Source organism: Podarcis cretensis (genome assembly GCF_951804945.1).
Source record: "Podarcis cretensis genome assembly, chromosome: 6".
NCBI lineage: Eukaryota > Metazoa > Chordata > Lepidosauria > Squamata > Lacertidae > Podarcis > Podarcis cretensis.
In genome coordinates, this window is record NC_137175.1 from 73629647 (window position 1) to 73636101 (window position 6455).

Consider the following 6455-nt stretch of genomic DNA (forward strand, 5'->3'; position numbering starts at 1 on the left):
AACTGTGATCTTCTGAAAGTTGTGGGTCTACAGCAAGGGTTGCCAAACTGTGGTCTGTGGACCAACAACCATCTGTGAGCGCCATTCATTCTGTGGCATGTCTGTGGATTTGTGGCTGAAGACAGGAGAAGGCACATCCATCGCATATTGGTTAATTGTATTTTTCTTGCTTCTTTTAATTCTGATACTGTACTTCATACAATATATATGAAACAAAAGAAATATACAATTGAAAATTATTCAGCATATAGCACAGCACATTACAATTGCTGTAACAGGCAGAAAAAGAATTAAGTTGTCTGCCAAGACCCTCAGCAATTTCCAAGTGTTACATGGGTAAAAAAAGGGGAAGACCACTGGTCTAAAGCTCCCTCATCCCCAACTACTGGCTATGCTGACTGAGGCTTTAGAATCAAAATATATTTTAAACTACTTCTTTGAGATACTATATGCATTATGCAATACAGCCAGCTGTAAGATTCATGACCCCAGAAACTGAAGAATGTTACATTATGAGACTGTAACCCAAAATAAAAACACTTAGTACCGTTAGTATCCAATAATCTAGGTCACTTTCATATGGCCTATCTACTGAGTATTCATCCTGATTTGCTGAGCAGTTATATGATGCCCACTGTTTACTGAACATTCATTCCAATTTGTTTGCAAGAGAGGCTATATACAATGTCTCATCAAGCCATTGTTATCCTACACCCTCAAGTGCATTTCTCCACACCTTTTCCTTACTACAAGTTGTCCGATTTCTTTAGGATGATTTTTTTGTCACACATGAACACCAAACCCACTTCCCTTGCGTAACCTGAATTTGCCAATATGCAAACTGAATCTCAGCACAAAATAGAGAGACCCTGGAGGCAGGCCAGGTTCCCTCAATTTCTTAAACCCTTTCTTGGGAGCTTAAAGTTTACCCCTCCAGTGCTGGGTTACCAAATAGGCAGAGTATAGGGCTGCCATAAGTCCGGAATTTCCACTGTATCCAAAAGCAGTGTCCGGGCGGAATGTCCAGGAATATCCCAAAGTATGACAACCAATGTCGCTACAATTCCCAGCAACCTTAAATTACATTTCCTAGGATTCAGGGGGAGTGGGCTGGCAGGTGTAACCGCGGCCTATGGGCCTTTTAGGGGCCCTGCAACAACAGGGGGATATCTATTTGATCTTAAAATAAAATTACGATGAAGTATTGCAATATAATTTGTCGGGCGGGGGGGTGGGAGCTGAGATTTCGCCTGCCTAGGGGTTTAATCCAGCACTGTACCCCTCGCGAAGCTACAATTCCTAGCACCCTTAAACTACAGTTCCCAGGATTCTGGGGGAAAGTGGGTTGGCATGTGAATTCGGCAAGCACTCCTGCCTAAAAATTAAATGCCAGCTTCTGATATTATTTATTAAATAAATCGCATTATTTGCTTAATTCAGACTCCCAAGTCTGAGGGTTTTTTTTGGCGGGGGGAGGAAGGAATCACCCTCCCAAACGAAGCCTTGCCAATACTCCTTTCCTCCACCTCCAGAGAGAAAAATATTAAAATTATTATTATTATCCTTACTACTGCTTCCACCACGCGGGCTTCCCCTGCCCTTTGGTCCCCCTCAAGGTTATGGGGCTTCTCCTTCCTCGCCCGCCTCCGGGTCTCTCGCCTCCTCCCTCCTGAAGGTGCAGGTATCCTCTTATTTCCCCCGAGGCCATTTTGTCCCCTTTCCCTCCCCTCATATATAAACGTGTGAAGGGACGAGAAGCCACGTTAGGGGCGGGCGACCCGAAGCAGGCGGGCGAAAAGTTCAGGAAAAGGACGGCGGCGGGTCGGAGCGCGGCCTCCTCTTCCTTCTATCTCCCCTCAGCCGCGTGGCGGCGGCGGCGGCGGGGGGAAGGAAAGCGGCGACTCGCTTACCTCGCTTATCCCGGATATATGGCGTGTGGGGGGTTTTTTAGGAGAAAGGCGGAGAAGACGAAGCGGCAGGGGAGGAGGGGCTAACTAGGCCGCGGCGGGAGCAGGAGCCGCTCGGTTGTTTCCTGGAGCCGTGGGGCGACTCGGCTCGGCTGCGGCCTCGGGGAAAGCTGGGTGTCTCGCCGCCGTTCTGCATTTTCTCTCCCGCAGGCAGTTTGCAACCTTCGCTAATCTCTGTACGTGCAGCAGGCACTAGGTAAAGGAGCAGAGAGTGGCTAGAGAATAATAAATAATAATAATAATAATAATAATATTAATCAAGCTTCTTCTTGAAACAGGCCAAGCTCCCACCATGGGTATGAAGGAAAACCTTTTGTCTCCGCTCAAGCATTTCTGCCTTAGCATTGCGGCTCCAGCATTTTGCATATGTCCGAAATCTTGCTTTTCACAGCATTTTATTGTTTATATGATGTGATTCTGTCTCCTTCTATGCTATTTGCATCATTAGGTTAGGGCAGGGGGAAGCATACCCACCTGTCATCATCCTCTGTCCGGCAGATTTGGAATGAAATGTCTCAACCACGGTTGTTTTAATTTACTTTTGACCCCAAGTGCTTGGAAAAAATCTGTCAAAATCTTTCTACGATTTCTACTTTTTGTTAAGTATTTTTATTTATTTATTTACTTGATTTGGGGGGCAAGCTACGCCCATGACCACTTGGCTGTTTTGCTGTTTAGTGTCTATTTTTCCTTCTTTCTTTTTTCTTTTTTTGCTAAATGAAGCTCTTGCTGTACCCCCCCCCCCACACCCACAGTGTCAGAGTGTGGCATGTGCTCCCCCTTGAAAAAAATATTGTTCATACAAAACTGCCATGCCAGGGAGAAAGGATCAGTCTGGTCCCGAGCTTTCCAAACTTTTCATGTTGGTAACACACTTTTTAGACATGCATCATTTCACAACACAGTAATTGGGTTTTATTAGCAAACCGGAGGTTAAACTAACTCCTTTCCAGCCCCTGGAGGAGCGTGGGGAGTGTTTGCATGACACAACTACACACTGCAGCCAACACAATGTGTTGCGGTACACAACTTGGAAAGTTCTGGTCTAGTCCATTGGTTCCCAATTGGTGGTCTGCAGACCCCAGGGGGTCTGCGTAGCCCACCCAGGGAGTCTGTGGCACCATCAACTACCATAGAGTTATCAAAATTTTCAAAATTAGGGGGTCCATGGATTGGCTTTTGAAAAACGGGGGATCTGCAGTACTTAGCTAATTCGGAACCACTAGTCTTTTCCTGACATGGTGTTCATGTGGGAAGTTTTACCTGTGGAGAAACACTAAAAAATATGCAAAATGGTACTGGCAGGTTGAAGTAGCACAGTCCAAGGAAAAGTTTGCCAAGTCTTGTGACTGTATAATGAGCTGGCCTTTAGCCCCTACCCACCACACTTTCCCAAGGAGTGCAGGAGATGGAGCTGGGCCTGCTAACTAGTATTTGAACAAGGCTAAAATCCTGTGTACACTTTCTTGGGAGTAAGGCTAACTGGACTCTGCCTTCTGAGTGAAACAGCAATGCACAGAAGTGCATGCAGAAGATCATGGAGCCACACATTTTATTGCCTCTTCCAAAGCTTCAGTTGATCTTGAATAAACAAAGGGAGGCATGCACCGTGTTAAGTGTGGATAGGGCTCTGGGGCAATTCTTAGGTAGAAAATGACCTTGCTTGAGGACAGCTGCGAGCATAAGCCTTCCCTGTAAAATTACAAATAAAAGCTATGTTCCTTCTTGCACTGTAATTTGTTTTCTGTACCATACATAGATCTTTTCACCTTGTAAAGTGAAAAATCAAAACAATGCCTCTACCACCTGCTCAGGACTAGAGCTCTTCTCCCCACAACCCAATTGTCCTACAGAGATGGAAAGAGAAAAATGGCACTTCCTTGTGAAGCTGCTGCTCGAGTCAACTTTGCTTCATAGGCTGTGTGCACACACCTTACCAACTTAAAACTCAGCTAGGTCATTATTTTTCTCAGTTTGAACCTAGTTTTGGGGAAAATAGATCAAAACAAAGTATTTCATAACCAACAACAGGATAGATGTGGATTGTGGCTTACTTTGTGTATACATCGCTTCCCAAACCAGCGGTGGAAGCGCATTGGAGGCAAAAGTACACCCTGCGACAATTACATTAAAGCTTAAATGTGGGCAAAATGTCGGCCTGGGACTGCTAACTTAACACCTGTAATGCAGAATACTCCCATTAGAAACCCAGTGCAACCATCATAAGTCATTATAATCCTGAACTTGATGACAGCCCATCAGTTGGGCTCATTCATAGGTAGCCTCATACAATGATCGAATAAAAGTATTTTGCACACTTTGAGAAAGTTATTTGGTTTTCAAATCATCTCAACAAATGGGCCAGTAGAGGGCAGCGTGCAATAAAGCTCTGTGAATATATGGGCTTTAGGAGGAAATCTCAATTTTAAAAACATTTTATTCTTGCTGATTTATGTTCATTGTAACTAAAAACCCTTCTCAGAATTTTGATGGAAATCTGCTGTTTCTGGAATTCCTTGTCACTTGGGGAAGTGGGTAGCGTACACCACTATGATGCTTGTAAGACAAACAGATTCTGCAGATAAGTGCAACAACTAATCACACATTTCTAAGCATCCACACTTGAGTGCTAAAACTGAAACCAATGTTTTCTGCAGTAGCAGATGTACTCTTCCTGATCTGAAAGATAGGATCCTTTCACAATTACATGTTTCTCTTTTTATCCCAGCATTGTGAAGCATGGCTGGTGATCCAGATTAACATGAGGAGGGGAACTACTTACTTCCTCTTTATTGCTAGTATTAAATACAATTTTGCAGCTCTATTCCTGTTTCCTTGGAACTAAATCTGATGTGAGATAAATATGGCTTACCAAATGAAGTGTGCTGGCTTTTATATTTTCAAAGCAAGAGTAGCAATGTTCTGTAAAATAAACCAGCACTCTGATTTTAAATGTCAGTGCAGTAATCACACAATAGGTGAAACGTGATCATGTTGAACCAAGCCTATTAAAAATAAGCCATCTCAATAACTGTAGCTGAAGTTCTTTAACCATCTTCAAAGGCTGCCTAATACAGCAGAGAGCATGATGATAGTCAACAAATGCAAAGAAACCTCACTGCAGCCAACCGCAGACAATAAATCTTTAATAAAAATTATTAAAACAAACACAAAAACTGGCAGTCGCCATGTCTGCTGTGTCTCAGCAGGGATACTTAGCATATCAGGCCCAGCTAATAAAAGGCCTTCCAGACAGCAGATACCCCCTGGGAATCCAGAAGTAATGTTGAGTCTAGCAGTACTCTCAAGCTGCAAACCTGATCTTTACAGGAAAGTGTAACCCTGCCCTTACATAACTTTCCCCCATTCAATTGGTCCTTTGATTCCCCCACTATCATTAGCTCTGACTTACTGGGTTGACCTTAAGGTTATTCACCCTCATCTACAACTGAATGCAAGTACATATTTAAGGACATAGCTGCTTTCAACCTGGATTTGGTGGAAAGGCATCATGCAGGTAGCTACATGCTTTGCTCAGGGGCAAACAAGGATGGGCAGTGCTGCCCCTGGAACATGTACTGGCAATTCCGGGTGGCCAAAAGTTCCCTTTTGTACCACATCCCTCAACGTATTAGCAGAAAGCAAGTTCAAGCACATCACAGCTGAGAGCTCTTTAAGCTTTTTATTGGAAAAAAACCAAATGCACTCAGTTTAATGAAAGGGGGAAACAAAGATTTATATGGCACAACTGGGAGCTCTTGAATTTAGGGGGAGAACAGTGGGGGGATGAAACTTGGAGAAGGGGGAATCTTATAAAAGGCAAATGGGAACTCCATAGAGGAAATTCGGGTGCAACAGCACAGTTATAGAAAAGCTTGGATGTTTATATTTGAAGGAACAAGGAGCATATTTCTACTTGCTTTACAAAACAATCATAATCCCTGAGCCACACTGCTGAAAGGGGATAGGATGAGGCAAAGGTATCCTTCTGCCAGCAGAGAAGCTCCTTTGGCTGTTATGGAATTATTTATTGCTTCCTCTGTGCTTGCCAAGTGGAAGCTCTCACTATGCCTTCCAAAAGCAGAGCAGAACACATGCTACTACTGATTGGGGTTTCCACCGTCAGTAGCCAATCGTAAGGTCACAAAACAAGGCATTAGGGGCACAGCAGGGCTGGATCCAAGACTGGGTTGTTTCTCAGAGCCCCTGATAGGACAGGAAAAAAATGATGCAAAACAATAACCCCACAATTTTCCACTGTGGCAAGTGGCAAAGTGCAGATGTAGGCAAAAAACTCTAGGTGTGATTTTTGTTTTGTGATATTGTATAGTCCAGTTAAGGCTTGGGTTTTAACGAGAGTTGTAGTTAGGAATCTTGGCAGACTGTAAGCTATCCACATTTTGGGGGGACGGAGAGAGAGGTACTGCTTTCAGACTGCACACTTTATGCAAGAGCAAAGCAGGCCGTCAGTTGCTATAGTTGCCAGGC

The 6455-nt window shown here is 43.9% G+C and overlaps 1 protein-coding gene across 3 annotated transcripts in view; it reads right to left on the reverse strand.

Annotated features, from left to right (window-relative positions):
• KYAT3 (kynurenine aminotransferase 3) overlaps positions 1-6455 on the reverse strand; it is a 339782-nt gene that overhangs the window by 17417 nt on the left and 315910 nt on the right. Inside the window, exon 1 of one of the 3 annotated variants that reach the window (XM_079981575.1) lies at positions 1911-2035. The exons of 1 other annotated variant lie outside the window; for it this stretch is intronic. The gene's annotated coding sequence lies outside the window, so the exon portion shown is untranslated. Of the gene's footprint in view, positions 1-1568; positions 1860-1910; positions 2036-6455 lie in introns of those variants that run through there. One more of the 3 variants, XM_079981576.1, reaches the window with a different exon arrangement.